Source organism: Piliocolobus tephrosceles, chromosome 3 (assembly GCF_002776525.5).
Source record: "Piliocolobus tephrosceles isolate RC106 chromosome 3, ASM277652v3, whole genome shotgun sequence".
In the NCBI taxonomy this organism is placed as follows: Eukaryota; Metazoa; Chordata; class Mammalia; order Primates; family Cercopithecidae; genus Piliocolobus; species Piliocolobus tephrosceles.
The window spans coordinates 170446126-170462882 of NC_045436.1; the positions used below are offsets into that span (position 1 = coordinate 170446126).

The window sequence follows — 16757 nt, forward strand, 5'->3', positions numbered from 1 at the left end:
ATCTATCTATCTATCTATCTATCTATCTATCTATCTATCTATCTATCTACAAATGGCTTATGACATGAGCAGCAAATAATTTCCCCCAGTTTGTCCTTTGTCTTTCCTCATGTATTTGAAAATATTTTTACCATGAAACTATTTTTTGAGGTTCAATTTATTGTGTTTAGAAGGCCTTCACCACTTTAAGGTCCTGAAAAGAATCCTTGTGCTTTTCTTTCAATTTTTGTTTCATTTTTTTCACATTTAAAAATTTGTTCCATCAGAATGTTTCTGATAAAAAGTGTGAGGTAGGGATACAACTTTATATTTTCAACTCCTTGTATTGAATAATCCACTCTTTACTCACTCCCCCACTGCCTTGCAGTGAACGTGGTTATTTTGACTGGGAATAAACTATGTGGGTCACAATTTCATAAACATTATAATAATTTTTAACAGCTTTATAAAGATATAATTTGCACACCATAAAATTTACCAAAGTGTGCAACTCAATGTACATCACAATCCAATTAAAGACTATTTTAAAACTCCAAAAAGAAACCTATACCCCTTAGCTGTCACTCCACATACAACATGCTTTAAAACATTTAGTTGAATCCATGAGTAGCTGGACTACAGGTGTGTGCCACCACACCTGGCTAACTTTTGTATTTTTTGGAGAGATGAGGTTTCGCCAAGTTACCCAGGCTGGTCTTGAACTCCTAAACTCAAGCGATCTGCCCATCTCAGTCTCCCAAAGTGCTGGGGTTTCAAGAGTGAGCTGCCACGCTCAGCCTGGAAAAACTGTTAATCTTGAACACGTCTGTCCTGGATGCTAATTGTAAATAATCCTCGGTCCTATTTTTCTGTAGGGATTACAAAGCAACAGGTTTTTGTTTTTAAAACACATTTAAAAAATTTAATTTGTGTTACTTTAGATTCATGAGCCTCCATGTTAATGTGTTTATATTTGAGGCAGAAATGTTGTATATAGTATTTTGTGAATTTATTTAATCCTGGAACCCTTTGTTCTTGCTAAACTAGCCACGGAAAATACTTAGAGAAATACTGATTAACTCAGTACAAAGACTGAACTCCTGGAAAACATGTTCATAGACTGAGATCCCTTTGTAAATAGCATATTATTTTTTCCCCAGTGTAAGTAGACTTCAAGTATATTTTTTTCTTGTAAAAATAAAATATATTGGTGGTGGGAATGTAAAATGGTGCAGCACCTATGGAAAACAATATAGTGACTCCTCAAAAAAATTAAAGAGAATTACCATATGATATAGCAATTCCACTTTGGGGCATATATCCAAAAGAAGTAAAATCAGGGACTCAAATATTTGCACATGCATGTTCATAGCAGCAGGGACTCAAACCGATATTTGCACAGCAATATCTGCAGTGTTATTCACAATAGCCAAAAGGTGGAAGCAACCCAAGTATCCATGGAAAGGTGAATGAGTAAACAAAACCTGGTCTACACATACAATGGAATCTTCTTCAGCCTTAAAAAGAAAGGAGATACCGACACATGCTACAACGTGGAGGAACCCTGAAGACCTTATATTATGTGAAATAAGTCAGTCACAAAAGGTCAAATATTGTGTGATTCCTCTTACACAAAGTTCCTAGAGTAGTCACATTCATTGAGACAGAAAGTAGAATGCTCGTTGTTGGAAGAAGAAGGGGAGAGGGGAATGGGAATTTATAGTTTCTTGGGTACAGAGTTTCAGTTTGGGAAGATGAAGAAGTCCTGGAGAGATGGTGATGATATTGCACAACAATATGAATGTATTTAATGCTGCAGAACTGTATACATAAGAATGGTTGAAGTGGTAAATTTTATGGTATGTGTATTTTACCATAATAAAAAAAACTGAATAAAAAAATGAATTGGAATGCAGGGACAGACCAGTATTCTTATTTCTGTACCAGGTGTTTTAAGGACATTCTTTACTTTATCCTCACACCACTTGTTATGAAGTAAGTGCTATTATCTTCACTTTACAAGTAAGAACATTGATACTTGGTGGGCTCAAGTCCACACAGGCATGAAATGGTGCAGCCAGAATTTGAACTGAGTTCTTTTGTCTTCAAACACTTGAGTTTGTCCCTACATCATGTGAGGGAAACTATATATAATGTATTAGTTCATGACGACGGGCTGGACTTGATAATTAATTCAAGTTGAAGTGTGCTTTGCCTGGAAATCATTAAGAAGAGAATAGGTAACCAGGGAAAGCCAAAATGAGACATTTCTTTGGCCTGCAGAGGTGGAGATTTCACAACAGCAGGCTCTGTGCTTCTCTTGTTGCACCGGGAGTGGCACTGTGATTGGGAAAGGATGGAGACCTGAGCTGCTCATGCCTCAGTTCCTTTTATGTTGTTGTTCACCAGTGCCTTGCCTTTGGGGGCTCCAATTTTCCTCTGCAGAACTGCTTTTCCTGTTTGCCATGAATTAACCTCCTTCTCCTCCTGGCACTACTCAAGTCCCTGCAAGGCCACACAATTACACTGTGTTATGGCTATCTATTGACTTGCTTGTTTCCTCACTAAAATGTGAACTCTAGGACAGAGACTAGTCTACAGTAGAGACTCAATGAAGAAAAAATATTCATCAATATTTATTATTGTCAAAAGTTCATTATTGATAAAGTTTTAGCTGCTTTATGGCACAATGATTTAAAAAACCCTGACATTTGCAACACATTTTATATCCTAGAGAGCAATGCTAAGCCCGTATCATCCTCCCCTGTGGTAGGTTAGATGGGGGAACCAAGGTCCAGAGAAGTCCCACAACTTGTCTATGGTTAGAAAGCTAGTGTCAGTCCAGAGATTTGAAGCTAGGTCTTTAGTTTTATGGAATCTTCCTACAGAATCATCTGTTTAACAAGCTAAAAAGCTCCCATCACGAGAACAGGCCATTCCATCTACATTTGCCAAAATTCTAAAAAAAAGAGTAAACACCATACCTTGCTCTTAGATGGTGGGCTGCTGCAGGATTCTAAATCCACAAGAGACTGAGGATCTTTCATGAGAGCTCAGTGAAAAACTTGCTTTGGTACCAGACAGAATAACAGATCCAAGTTCTCAAAGATTTCCAAATAGTTGTGCTAAAAATAATTTTCTCATTTAGTCCCAAAGAGCCAAAGGCCCTGGAAGTCATTCATCGAGTGAGGCTCAACTTGGGGACCAGTTAAAATTATAGTTTTGTTTGGGATAAACTTTAAGTGCCTGCTTTCCTTCAGTGGTAAGTTTAGAGCTTCTCCATCTCTGTGTGTTGTGGCCTCTTTTTCAGATTTGTTTACTTAATTTTTTCCCTCTTTGTTTTCCACTGAGTGAATGTTTCAGGAAAAAAATTACTCACTGACTGGAAATTAGTTGTTAACTTAGAGAAAAAAGCCATTTTGTATTTGAGAGTTTTGGAGGTAGAGCCTTTAGATTCTGGACCTAGGATGGTGTCTTGTGGAATAATGAGCACTGTCCCTATTCTTGGTAAATATGGCAGGAAAACAGCCCCTCATTCTATGTGCTGTGAAAAGAAAGAGGGTTATGAGAATTGTACTGATTTTGTTTTCTTTGTTCTTTGCTGAATGGATAAATGATTGGGTATTTTTAGAAAACTAATATGTCTTTGTGCCTCTAAAGAACTGATCATAACATCTCAAAAGGCAGAATGATTCTCCAAAGCATATGACTAGTCGTCTATGGTGCAATCAATTTCTTTGTTTCCCTCTGCTGTGTATTTCTTATATTTCCTTGGCAACAGCAATATATAATTTATGATGTCATTTATGGAAATTAGACAGCTGAAAAAAATCTTGTTTTTATCTTTATTTTCCTCTCATTCTTCTCAAGCAATGAGAACTCTTATTGAAAGGAATGTTTCCAGAGTTGGTGAAGTGGACGTTGACCACACATTTGACCAAGGAGATTGCTGGGCTCCCCATTCTGATCAACTTAATTTTGCCTTTGGGATCCACTCGCCACACTGGAGGAAATGGTCCTTTGAATTTGTTGGTTGTCCAAAATCTTAATGCCATGATAGTATGGTCAAAACAATGTCTTGAGCATAGAAGCTAGTCATAACTTATTGCTGAATTAGAGTCAAATTTTAATCAGATAAAGTCTCTGGGTCTGTTTTCTCATTTTCAAAATAAAATGGTTGCCTTGATTATTTCCAGGGTTTCTCATAGTTCTTAATATTCTCGAACCAAATGATGGTGTCTGATGTCACCCATTTACAAGCTTAATTTCAGGTGATACAGCCTTTTAATATGTTCATTTATTTGTTTATAAGCGATAACTTATTAAGTGGGCTTTTTCCATTATCTCTTCTTTGGAGTAGCCCCATCTCTGCCAGGGGGCTCAGAAGTGGATGGATTTGTAGACCAATAAAAGAATAGATGCATTCTTATTTTGCTGCCTTAAAGTGTTGATACAGTTTGTGGATATTCATATTTTCTTTTCTCTGTCATTCATAACTTCTCTAACTTCTCTTTAATGTTGCTTACCACACAAAATGAGGTTTCCTTTTCCTTTTTTTTATTATTATACTTTAAGTTCTAGGGTACATGTGCACAATGTGCAGCTTTGTTACATATGTATACATGTGCCATGTTGGTGTGCTGCACCCATTAACTCATCATTTATATTAGGTATATCTCCTAATGCTATCCCTTCCCCCTCATCCCATCCCACAACAGGCCCCGGTGTGTGATGTTCCCCTTCCTGTGTCCAAGTGATCTCATTGTTCAATTCCCACCTAGGAGTGAGAACATGCGGTGTTTGGTTTTTTGTCCTTGCCATAGTTTGCTGAGAATGGTGGTTTCCAGCTTCATCCACATCCCTACAAAGGACATGAACTCATCCTTTTTTATGGCTGCATAGTATTCCATGGTGTATATGTGCCACATCTTCTTAATCCAGTTTATCATTGATGGACATTTGGGTTGGTTCAAAGTATTTGCTATTGTAAATAGTGCTGCAATAAACATATGTGTGCATGTGTCTTTATAGCAGCATGATTTATAATCCTTTGGGTATATTCCCAGTAATGGGATGGCTGGGTCAAATGGTATTTCTAGTTCTAGATCCTTGAGGAATCACCACACTGTCTTCCACAATGGTCGAACTAGTTTACAGTCCCACCAACAGTGTAAAAGTATTCCTATTTCTCCACATCCTCTCCAGCACCTGTTGTTTCCTGAATTTTTAATTATCGTCATTTTAACTGGTGTGAGATGGTATCTCATTGTGGTTTTGATTTGCATTTCTCTGATGGCCAGTGATGATGAGCATTTTTTCGTGTGTCTGTTGACTGCATAAATGTCTACTTTTGAGAAGTGTCTGTTCATATCCTTTGTCCACTTTTAGATGGGGTTGTTTGTTTTTTTCTTGTAAATTTGTTTGAGTTCTTTGTAGATTCTGGATATTAGCCCTTTGTCAGATGAGTAGACTGCAAAAATTTTCTCCCGTTCTGTAGGTTGCCTGTTCACTCTGATGGTAGTTTCTTTTGCTGTGCAGAAGCTCTTTAGTTTAATTAGATCCCATTTGTCAATTTTGGATTTTGTTGCCATTGCTTTTGGTGTTTTAGACATGAACTTCTTGTCCATGCCTATGTCCTGAATGGTACTGCCTAGGTTTTCTTCTAGGGTTTTTATGGTTTTAGGTCTAACATTTAAGTCTTTAATCCATCTTGAATTAATTTTTATATAAGGTGTAAGGAAGGGATCCAGTTTCAGCTTTCTACATATGGCTAGCCGGTTTTCCCAGCACCAACAAAATAAGATTTTTTGTATCATTAAAGTATTACAGTATTTTCTCTGTTCTTCAATACAAATTGGATTTTTTCTTTTTCTTTTTTATTATTTCTCATCTCAGATAATTTATTGTAATCTATGTCTTTCTGAACTCATTCTTTTTCCCAGAGAGAATGAACCTTCGAAAATGTCTCTGAGAGTTTTCAGAACCTCAAATGTTGATAAAGCTTGTCAGTGTCTATTTCACTCAGTTATTTTCACACTTATTTTAGAAGTAGTGGTGAAGTGATGGGTAGAAAAATATGCTGAAGGAAGTATTGACTCAGAATAAAAGTCAGATTCCATTTTTACCTGCCACTCACCCCAATGACGGGGTCTTATTTTATCTTTCCTAGGCAGATAATCTTCCTTTCTCAACTTGTGTGCCTTTTTTTCCCTATATCATTATTTACTTTTCAATTGAATTTGGTCCATTCCATTCCAATCCCATCAATGTTCCCAGAGCACCTAACAGTTTGCCACTAACCTAGCTCTCAAAAAGAAGGTTCAGATTTGTAGCTTTTGTTAATTTTCTTTGAGTGAATACCCCCGACATGGTCAGTTTCAAGCTAACAATCTGACCTTCACTGAATGCAGAGTTGGGAAGTTATAGAATGTAGAATTGTAGAATTGGTCCTTGCTGGCAGGTGTAAACTAGCTCTGCACACCACTACACACATACATACACACACACTCACACACCATTTTTCTAGGTAGTAGAATTATTTTAAAAAGAAGTTTCTAGCTGATATGTAATGAACATGTACAATGTGCTAAGACATGACAAGCATCACTTTCTTTAATCCCCATCATAACTTCTTGAGGTGAGTAATTGCATTATGCTCCTTCTACAGCTGAGTAATTTAGACAGTCTGATCCACAATTGACACACCTAACCACTTAACATATTTACTTCCTAGGTTGTTGCTAACTTTAAAAGACCACATTTTTTGCATCCAAACAACTTGCAGTTGCATATCCCTTGTTTCTTCCTTCTCCTCTCCATGGGTGCCCTGGGTTCTGTTGGGAATCGAATCTTCTCTTTCTAACCTCAGTGCCTTGTTTATATCATCTCCAGTAGCTGCAAGCCATTACCAACCATGTCTCCCCTATGCCTCTTTCTCCATCTGTTCACATTTATCTTCTGTATGCATCACTTTCTACAGAAAGTCTCCCTGATATTCTCAACCAGGTACAACCCTGTCTTCTCCTGAACCCTTCTAGCACATAATTTGGATCTCTCATGCACTTTAGCTCACTGGTTCTTAACTAGATCTACTGAATGAGCACATCAGCAGATGAAGTTAGGCACTGATATTTTTTAAAAGCTCTATGGGTGATTCCAATGGGCAGCCAGGCTCTAGGAATCTTTGCCTTCTCTACTCTTGCTCAAATGATGTCTTATCTGCTTGTCCTTACAAACCAGGGAGTTGTAGTAATACGAATCTGGTCTTCTTTGTGTCTCATCCTGTTCTTTTATTTATTACTTCATCACGTATTTATTTAGCTGCTACTATATGTCAGATGCTGAATGCTTGGTCTGAGTGTTCAGTAAAGAGCAAACAAAGAGTCCTTGTAGAGACAAAATCTAGTGGGGAAGAGAGGTATTTATGAAATAATCACAGAACTATGCTTAACAGGATATGAATTGGGAATTCCCATCCACTTGGAATTTCAGCTGAGAACACAAAGCAGAGAATGATAGGCAACCAGTGCTCATACATCGACTTAGAACTTGTTAAAATCCAGCTGGATCTGGCAGTCACCATCAGCCATTTTCAGTCCACATAAGAGAAAACTAGAAACTCAGAAAGGATTAGTGTTTGAAGAGAGGCATCAAGATAGAGTTGTGGAGAAGGAAAAGCAGTGCAGGGGCAGCTGTCAGAGAGGCAAGAATATATGCCCTCCCTAAGAGAGAGATGGTACTGAGGAAGGCAGCTGAGTTGGGCCATCTTGATGGGACCTCCTGAGCCAACAAGTCCTCCTAGTCGGAGGAGGCCACTGAGAAGTCGCTGGGTGTATCACTGAGTACAGAAGCTGAGGCTGGCGTGGGAGCACTGCAAGCTATCAACCAAGGAACACCTTCACCCCGAAAGAGCCAGCATTTGGCTACCTGGAGTGCACAGCAGCAGACACTGGAGCCAGGAGTGGATCATACAAATAGCACTTATTAAGTAAAAATAATTCAGTGCTTTTTTCCTGATTCTCTACTCTCTGACCTGACTCAAGAGGAGCTGAAAGTGAAAGGAGGTGGCAGGAGATGGGGAAGAGTGAAAGGGTATAGCATATCCTGAACTACAGTCATGGAGATGGACAAGTATTGTATTGGATATAAAATAGAAAATTTGATTTAGATTTGTCTTTTTAATATCTGAAAATGAGTCACAATTGACTAATAAAATTGTTCATGTAACTGGAAATTACCAGAAAGCCAAGAAATTTGCCTGAGATGTCATGAAAGGGCAAGGAAGAAAGATCCAACAGAATTTGGCAAGAACAAATGATGGAAGAAAAATGAGATTATTTGTTATTCATATCATATGAAGGACAGTTAATACCATTTGATAAATTCAATAACTTTTGGAGAATGCTCTGAAGGAAAAAATAACGGATATTGTGGAGTGTTTCGCTGGACGACCCAGTTGAATCTTGCCTAAAGAGAGAATTTGCCTAAAGGAATGACATCTGACCTAAAAGGGGGAAAAACAGTAGGCATGAACCTGGCAGAAGCACAGAAAAACACATCGAGGCTGAGAGAATGCCATATACAAAGGCCCTGAGGTGGAAGAGGATGATGCTGAGTGGAGGCTAGTGGGAAAGAGCAAAGGCAGGCATGAGCCTGCAGGGAGGATGCGCCTGGGCCAAGCAGGGCTCTGTTGGCCATGGGAGGTTCTGATCCTTATCCAGGGGTCAGTAAGTTCCCCAGAAAGGCTGTAAGTGGGATTTCGTGAACCAGGCTGTTGACCAGGTAGAGGTGGTACCTGCTGCCACTTTCCTGGCTTTTCAAGCTGACTTCAACCAGCTGAAACAACTCAGTTTGGTTTCTAAACTGAATCTGCTTTCATTGCAGGAAAAGAGGTGGGTTCTTATGAGAAAAGGAGTTTGCATATTTAAAAAAGGCAATTCACTGACTCATGGAATGAACAAATGTCATTGACCCCTGTGTGTGCCAGGCACTGTGCTGGGCCCTGAACATACAGCTTTGAAAGCAGAAGACAGGATCTCAACTCACAGTTCTTACATTGCACTGGGAATTTCACACTGTTAGAGAAGAAGGGATCTCAGAGGTTATCTGCTTGAGTTTCCCATTTCACAGATAAAAAGCCAGATTCAGTAAGAAGTGAATTGCCCAAATAACCTATTTATGCTAAACCAGAACTGGAACTCAGGTCCCTGCAGGATGGCCAAAAGAGTCTTTGCTCTACAGCCTTCACTGATACCTGGTTCCTAACTTCACATGTAGAAGACAATCCAGTGTTTTAATCTACATAAATATCCATGATTGTGGATAAATGTGAATTAACAATATAGCTTTATCCTGGATCATAATACTTTACCTTGCCCAAAATGTCACTTCTCGTATTTTAAAACATAAAAAACTTAAAAACTTATAGAAAGGTGGCCAAACGTGGTGGCTTATGACTGTAATCCCAGCATTTTGGGGGGCTATGGTGGGAAGATCGCTTGAGACCAGCCTGGGCAATATGGCAAAACCCGATCTCTCAAAAAAAAAAAAAAAAAAAAAAGAAATAGCCAGCCATTGCCGGAGTGCATATATAGGCCCATCTACTCAGAAGGCTGAGGTGGGAGGATGGCTTGAGCCCAGGATGTTGAAGCTGCAGTGAGCCATGTTTGCACCACTGCACTCCAGTCTAGGTGACAAAGCATGACCCTTTCTAAAAAAAAAAAAAAAAAAAAATTATCAAAAGTTTTAAACATATTAAAAAATAGAGATCAAGTAGATAATGAATTTCCATGTACCCACTGAGCTATTTGGAAATTTAGCATTGAATGGACAGGAAATAATATTAGATGAAATAATACTAGGTTAGGGTAGATATTAGATGAGAATACATTTTCCCTGAACCTTTGGTCTTCAGGAGGAAGGATTTTCCAAGTATACTCTTTTCCTCCCTCACCTCTTGATTTATTCTGCCCTGGGGAAGGTAGGATGAATTATTGGATAGGCAAATATGAAAAAGAACAACTAGGCATGTTCAGGTCAATGAACTGGAGATAAAAAATCTGCCAAATCCCAAGGAATCTGGATTACGAAGCTCCTTTGCTGTCATATCTGAGCAATATCCTTTTTTTTTTTTATTTAAAGCAGATTTATTAGAGTATAATTATTAACATGTAAAATGTACCCTTTTGGTAAATTTTTGATTTTGGTAAAATTTGGTAAATATGATGACTTTTGGCCAATGTATGCAATTGTGTAACCACCACTAAAAAAGAGATACAGAGCATTTTCATTCCCTCCAAAGTGTTCCCTTTTGTCCCTTTGTAGTCAATCTCCTCCACCCTGGCTGCCTGAAACCTCTGATCATATATCTGTCCTGTAATTTTGCCTTTTCCAGAGTGTCATATAAATAGATTCTTACAATATGTGGGTTTTTGAGGCTCTCTTCTTTCACTTAACATAATGTTTTTGAGAGTCATTTGTGTTGCATGTTTCTTTCATTGCTGAGTAGTATTCCATTGTATGGTTGTACCACAAATTTTAAATATCTGTATCTATATGTTTATTAACCATCTACTATGTGCTACCTACAGTGAGTCCTGACCACTTAGTGAAGTAGGTATTGTTATCCCCTTATTACAGATGTGGGAACTGAAGTTTCTAAATGAGAGAACTGGCCCAAGGTCACACAGCTACTGAGTGATAGATTTGGCATTCAAACCCAGATTTGTCTGACCTTCAAACCAAACTCTTGGTTTAAGATGAGGAGAGTGATAGTACTTGGCTCCTTGGATTGTTGTAAAGATTAATTGAAATAATCCACAGAAAATGAGTCCCTGTTGCCTAGCACTTCGTGGGTGCTCTATAAACATGAAGTGGGTGAATAGTGCTGACATAGCTGCCACTGTTCTTACCACTGAGCTTTGGCTACTGTTCTTTGACAAGTGCCATTGACTATCCTGAGTTCTCTATGCACCTCTTGTTTGCACCTGAAAACCATCCAAAGGTCAGAGGCCTGGAAGCAATGCCTCCACTCAATGATGCAAACCATTCCAGCCACAGAATTTGAGAGTGTCTTTGTGACATTATGTAGGCATAAAAATAGTGGTGAGCATAACAATACTGTGCTAATACCTTACATTTATTATTTAGTAGAAAAAGCTCTTCAACTCTCTTTTTCTTTCGGGCATCTCAGGTCTATTTGAACATTTTGGTGTTTCTAAACGTTTATCCGGATAATGGGGGTGTCCATGTTCTGTGCTTTGTTTATTGCTAACAACATGTGAGGCATTCTGTGGGGAGGGTGCCTGAGGACATGAGCCAAGTTCAGGGTCAAGAGCTACATTAGACCCAACAAAGGCAAAGATTTAGCGGCAGGTGGTGCCTCTTGCATACACATTCACTTCCAGCCAAAACGATGTCCTCAGCAGACTCCATCACATTGGAGAGAGAGCTGGGAAATCCAACAATGACTCATAGTGTCCTGGGGAGGAAAACTGAGCACTGAGGTTTGGAAAAAAAAAGACAAAGCAATGGAATGTTACCCTAGAGTCTAAACTAGCAGGAATCTTCATGTCTTCCCCCTTCCCACTGACATTTCTTTGTGGATTAAGACTGCTGGCTTTGAAGGACAAAGTCATCATTGTCCAACCATGTGACCTTGAGCAAATTGCCTTGGGCAAGAGACTCTGAGGATTACCCCTCTGAAACCTTAGTGTTCTCTTCTATAAACTGAAATTTTAAAAATGTCCAAACAAAGTAAGGTTGTTATAAAGTTTGATGAAGTAATGAACCTTGTTGACTGACACATTCGTGCTAGTCAAAAAATGTTGATTTCTGTTGGTGCAGGGAAGAGCATATTTAAGTTACAGGCATTCCTTTTTCTTTCAATAGTGTTTAGAGTTTACGTTCTTGTTGGGACTAGGAAATGCATGTCTTTGGAGGCACTTTAGATCTGTTTTCAGGATAATCTCATCTATGTGATCAGAAACACTCTCCTTAGGGATGGAACTTCTAAGCAATTTCTTGAAAACTGAAGGATGACTGAAAGGTGTCTGAGAAAATAAGTGCCAGAATGGAATAAGTAGTTTCTTCAGGGAGAGCTAATGGTTCAGTAAAAGCCTGGCATTGAGAGAGAACAAGGCACCTTGGAGAGAGTGAGAAAGCTCGGGAGGCTGAAGAAGAGTGAGGAGGAAGAAGGGTAGAGGGTGGAGCCCGTTGCAGAGGCTGTGGATATTGAGGCTAAGCTTTCTTGGGGGACTTAGACTTTATCTTCAGGGCATTAAGAAGCCAGTGAAGAGTTTGTGAGTGATGAGAACCATATATGATTCCTATTAATAGATAGATTTCTTGGATTGCTATCTGGAGAAAGGATGGGAGGCAGCAAAAATGAAGCAGATTTGGGCAAAGATAGGTAAGAAAACCACCCCACAACTGGTGAGGATTCTAATATAATGGGATTCTAGAAGATTAGGCAGAGGTTTGGTTTGTTTGGTTTTTGTTTGGCCATGTTTGTGTATGTTTGTGTGTGTGTGTGTATATGTATGTGATTTCCTTTTAATATTTTTTCCTATTCATATACACTTTTTGATCAAAATATATATACTTTTTTTTAAACCTCGTGTATTTTCTATAATTGTCCTATGGAACTATTTGTACTTTGTTTTAAATATACACACGAAATATCAGGAGGAAAAGGTAGAAAAACAAGAGTAAATAATTATTTATATAGTTCTATTTCTCAGAACTATACTGCTATTACCACTTTGGTTTCTGTCTTTCTGTTATTTTTGTTCTCTCTGTGTATTCATAGGTCTTGTATTCATAGGTCATGTTCAAAGATTTGTAATAGTACCTATGCACGGTTGCTGTGTGCTTTTTCTTTAATCTAATATTATATCATAAGTGTTTCCCCTGTTATGTTTTAGAGCAATTAATGGCCAAACAATATCCAGTAAGCAGTTGTACAATAATTTATTTAACCCCCTCCTCTCCTATTATGGGACAATTAAGCTGTTTCTATTTTTTCCTAGTATAAATGAGATTACATTGAAGGTTTTGTGCATAAGCCTTTATCCCTATTTAGGATTATTTCCTTAGGATAGATTCCCAGAAATGGAATTATTGGACAAAAGGTCTGTATGTTTTATGTCTTTCTTGGTACATGCTGCCAAACTGCTTTCCAAAAGGTTGTGTGAATTTACACTGCCCCGTCCCTGTATAAAAACAAAATCCTGGGGAATGTAAGTTCCCCCACAGTCAGGCACCTTTTGTCCCTGGAACACAGACAGAGCCACAGAATCTCAGATTTGGAAGTAGCTTTAAAGGTTAGTGAAGCTAACCTGTGCTGTGAAGACAGCGTCAAAGCTTGTTCCACAATGGTATTGGCAATTGTACCATTTTTGAGTTGGGTGGCATCTCAAAGGTCATTTTGCATAAATGCCCCAAATTGCTTACACAATCTCAGGGGTTCTGGGTAGACTCTGTGCTGAGGGCTCTGCATATACCAACTCAGTCTTTCTACAACCACAGGAGAAGGATACTGTTATTGTTCTTTTCATTCTTCAGATGGAAAAACTGAGGCACAAGAGGTAAATAACCTGCCTCAGGCCATGTGGTCTTAGGACTCTTAACTACTATATTTTGCTACCTCTTTTCAGTAAATACCTATATAAACTAAAGAGAGACAAGCACTACAAAAGAAAAGAAGAGGGGTTGGTGAAAGAGATTAAAAGGAGTGCCTACTGTGGTTTGGGAGATCAGGGAAAGTCACTCTAAGGATGAGATACTTGGGGATACCTGAGGATGTCTTAGCCAGGTGAGGATGGGATAAAAGCCTCACAAGAAGGGAGAACAGCATGTGAGAGGGCCCTGGGGCAGGAGAGGACTTCGGGAATTATAGTAACTGAGAGGACAATGGGTTGGAGCTTATAAGACAAAATAGCCTGTAAGAAAGGAGGTCAGAAAAATAGTAGGGGTCAAGTCATTTCAGGGCCTGAAGAGGTTGGCTTTTATCTTAATGGCAGTGGGGTTCCATGAGAGGGTTAGAGGAGACCATGATCTTTGTTGTGCGTAAAACGATGATGGAGAAGGCATTAGAGAGGGCTCGGGAGGGGAGGTGGGAGCAAGTTGGGAGGCTGATGCAGCCGAGTGGGCGAAGATGATCGTGGCTGGTCACTGTGGCTGCAAAGGACAAAGAGAGAAGTGGAGAGATTTTCAACAGACTTTTGTTTAAGTGCTGATGGGTAAGATGTAGCCTCTTGCTGGAAGCCTTTTGGGCGCTTGTCCATGCAGGCTCACCCTGGCGAACCTTCTCTCTGCCCCCATGGTAATCCCCAGTGGTGGAGATGGGGCCTGGTGGGAGGTGTTTGGGTCATGGGGATGGATCCTTCATTAATGGCTTAATGTTGTCCTTGCAAGAGTGACTGAGTTCTTGAGAGATCTGGTTGTTTAAAAGTATGTGGTACTGCTTCCCTTCCCTCTCCCACTCAGTCCATGTGAGAGGCCTGTTTCCTCCTTTGCTTCCTGAGGCTCTCACCAGAAGCAGATGCCAGCACCATGCTTCTTGTACAGCTTGCAGAACTGTGAGCCAATTAAACCTATTTTCTCTCTTTTTTTCTTTTTTTTTTTTTTTTTTTGAGACAGAGCCTTTCTTGATCATGGCTCACTGCAGCCTTCAACTCTTGGGCTAAAGCAATCCTCCTACCTCAGCCTCTCAAGTGTCTGCAATCACAGGTGTGTGCCACCATATTTGTAGAGACAGCTTCTCACTATGCTGCTCAGACTGTTCTCGAAGCTTGGACTCAAGTGATCCTCTTGCCTTGGCCTTTCAAAGGAATAGAATTACAGGCATGAGCCACGGTGCCTGGTCTCAACCTCTTTTCTGTATAAATTATACAGCCTTGGGATCTCTTTATAGCAATGCAAGAATAGACTAACATAGTCACATGTTTTATGAGTCATTTTATATTAAATGCTCAGAATAGATAAATCCATAAAGACAGAAAGCAGATTGATAGTTGTCAAGGGCTCAGGGGAGTGAGAAATGGGGAATAGCTGCTTAGTAGTATGGGGTTCTCTACTGAAGTGATAAAATGTTTTGGAGCTTGATATAGTTGGTGGCTGTACAAGATTGTTAACATTCTAAATGCTTCTGAATTGCATATTTTAAGGTGGTTCGTTCTACATTATGAGAGGTTCATTTCAATAAAAAATTTACAAAGAATACATGGGAATGAAATGCACTAGTTTCAGGTCCTCAGTGGTTAACTGAAAGACAGAGAAAGAATAAAAGGTGGATCTTTAGCTAAATTTATAATTTTTAAATTTCTTTATAACATAAAAGACCTGTAGGAAAACAAAAACTGTCACTACTTGGGCTATCCCTGAAAAATCTTTTGTATAGGGAAATGCAGCTAAGACTAGGGAGAATGCAGCAGACAAGCAAGAAGGCAGTGTTGGCTGCACTTCAGCTGATTTTTCTTTCCACTGAAGATTTTTCTTTCCTCTGACTTTTAACACAAGTGGAAGGACTTTGAGGTCATGAGACTCAATTTGGTGTGCTGCGGCCACAGTTCCTATATTAGAATCAATGCAATAATGCAATGCTAATCTGAGATATAACACACTGCAGAAAGTGGGTTCTTACAATTAGTCTGTCTTTCCTCAGATGGAAAAGGAGTTGTGTGAGACAGCAGAGCACTTCAGGGTCAAGAACTGAGTCCCTACAATCAAGGCAGGATCGAGTATCGTGGAGAGAGCTGGTGCCTCTAGTGAGTGGCTGCCCAGGTTACAGGTAAGGGGAGCTAAGGAACCCACCCTACTGAGAGGCCCCTGTACCCTGCCTGGTCCAGGCACTGTGTACATATCAGCATGGTCAACTTTCAGGATCACCTCTAAGTGGGGGTTGGTTTGCCTGCACTTTGTAGTGAAGGAAATGGAATCTCAGATGAGGAACATGCCTAAGGTCACAGAGGGAGTTGAACAGAACTAATATTCCGATCCTGTCTGCCCAGTGCCAGAGCCTGTGTTCACGGTAGTGCCTCTAGTTCTAAAACAGAGCCTGGCGTGTAGAGCTGGATATATATTTGTTCAATGAATTAATGAGTAATAGCAAAATGAAATAATTTCTAATGGTATATTAGTTTGGTAAAGATGCAAAGAATTAAAGATGCAAAGAATTAAAACTAATTAAAGAGTAGGCACATTTATAGATTGTTCATGCAAATATAAAGTGCTATAAACTTTTAGGAGTGCAAAATTTATACTGGCAAATATATATAAAGAGTCTGAAAATCGTGCAAACCCTTTTCCCCAACACTTCCACCCTTAGGATGTAATTTAAAGACAATAATTTTTAAAAAGTACTCAAGCTCTACAACAGTGGTAATCACAGTGTAACATTTTTTGATGTTATAAATGATTTGTTCTATAATTAAAGATTACTTAAATCAATGGCACATCAGCAAAAGGATTGTTTTGCAGTTCTTAAAAATCTATGTACTAAAAGAACATTTAATGACAAAGGCAAATCTTTTTTAACATATTGCTTAATGGAAAAAGGAGGCTACCAAATAGTGTCTCTAGTTTGTAACATCTATTCCAGTTTAAAAATAATATATACAGGCCGGGTGCTCATGCCTGTATTCCCAGCAATTTGGGAGGCTGAAGTGGGAGGACTGTTTGAGCTCAGGAGTTTGAGACCAGCCTGGGCAATGTAGTGAGACCCCATCTCTACTATATCTATATCTATATCTATATCTATATCTATATCTATATCTATA

The 16757-nt window shown here is 39.1% G+C and overlaps 1 protein-coding gene across 2 annotated transcripts in view; it reads right to left on the reverse strand.

Moving 5' to 3' along the window:
• Positions 1-16757, reverse strand: part of C1QTNF7 (C1q and TNF related 7) — a 104462-nt gene that overhangs the window by 11564 nt on the left and 76141 nt on the right. The window contains exon 1 of one of the 2 annotated variants that reach the window (XM_023206932.1): positions 2964-3026. The exons of the other annotated variant lie outside the window; for it this stretch is intronic. The gene's annotated coding sequence lies outside the window, so the exon portion shown is untranslated. Of the gene's footprint in view, positions 1-2963; positions 3027-16757 lie in introns of those variants that run through there. 2 annotated transcript variants of the gene reach the window in all.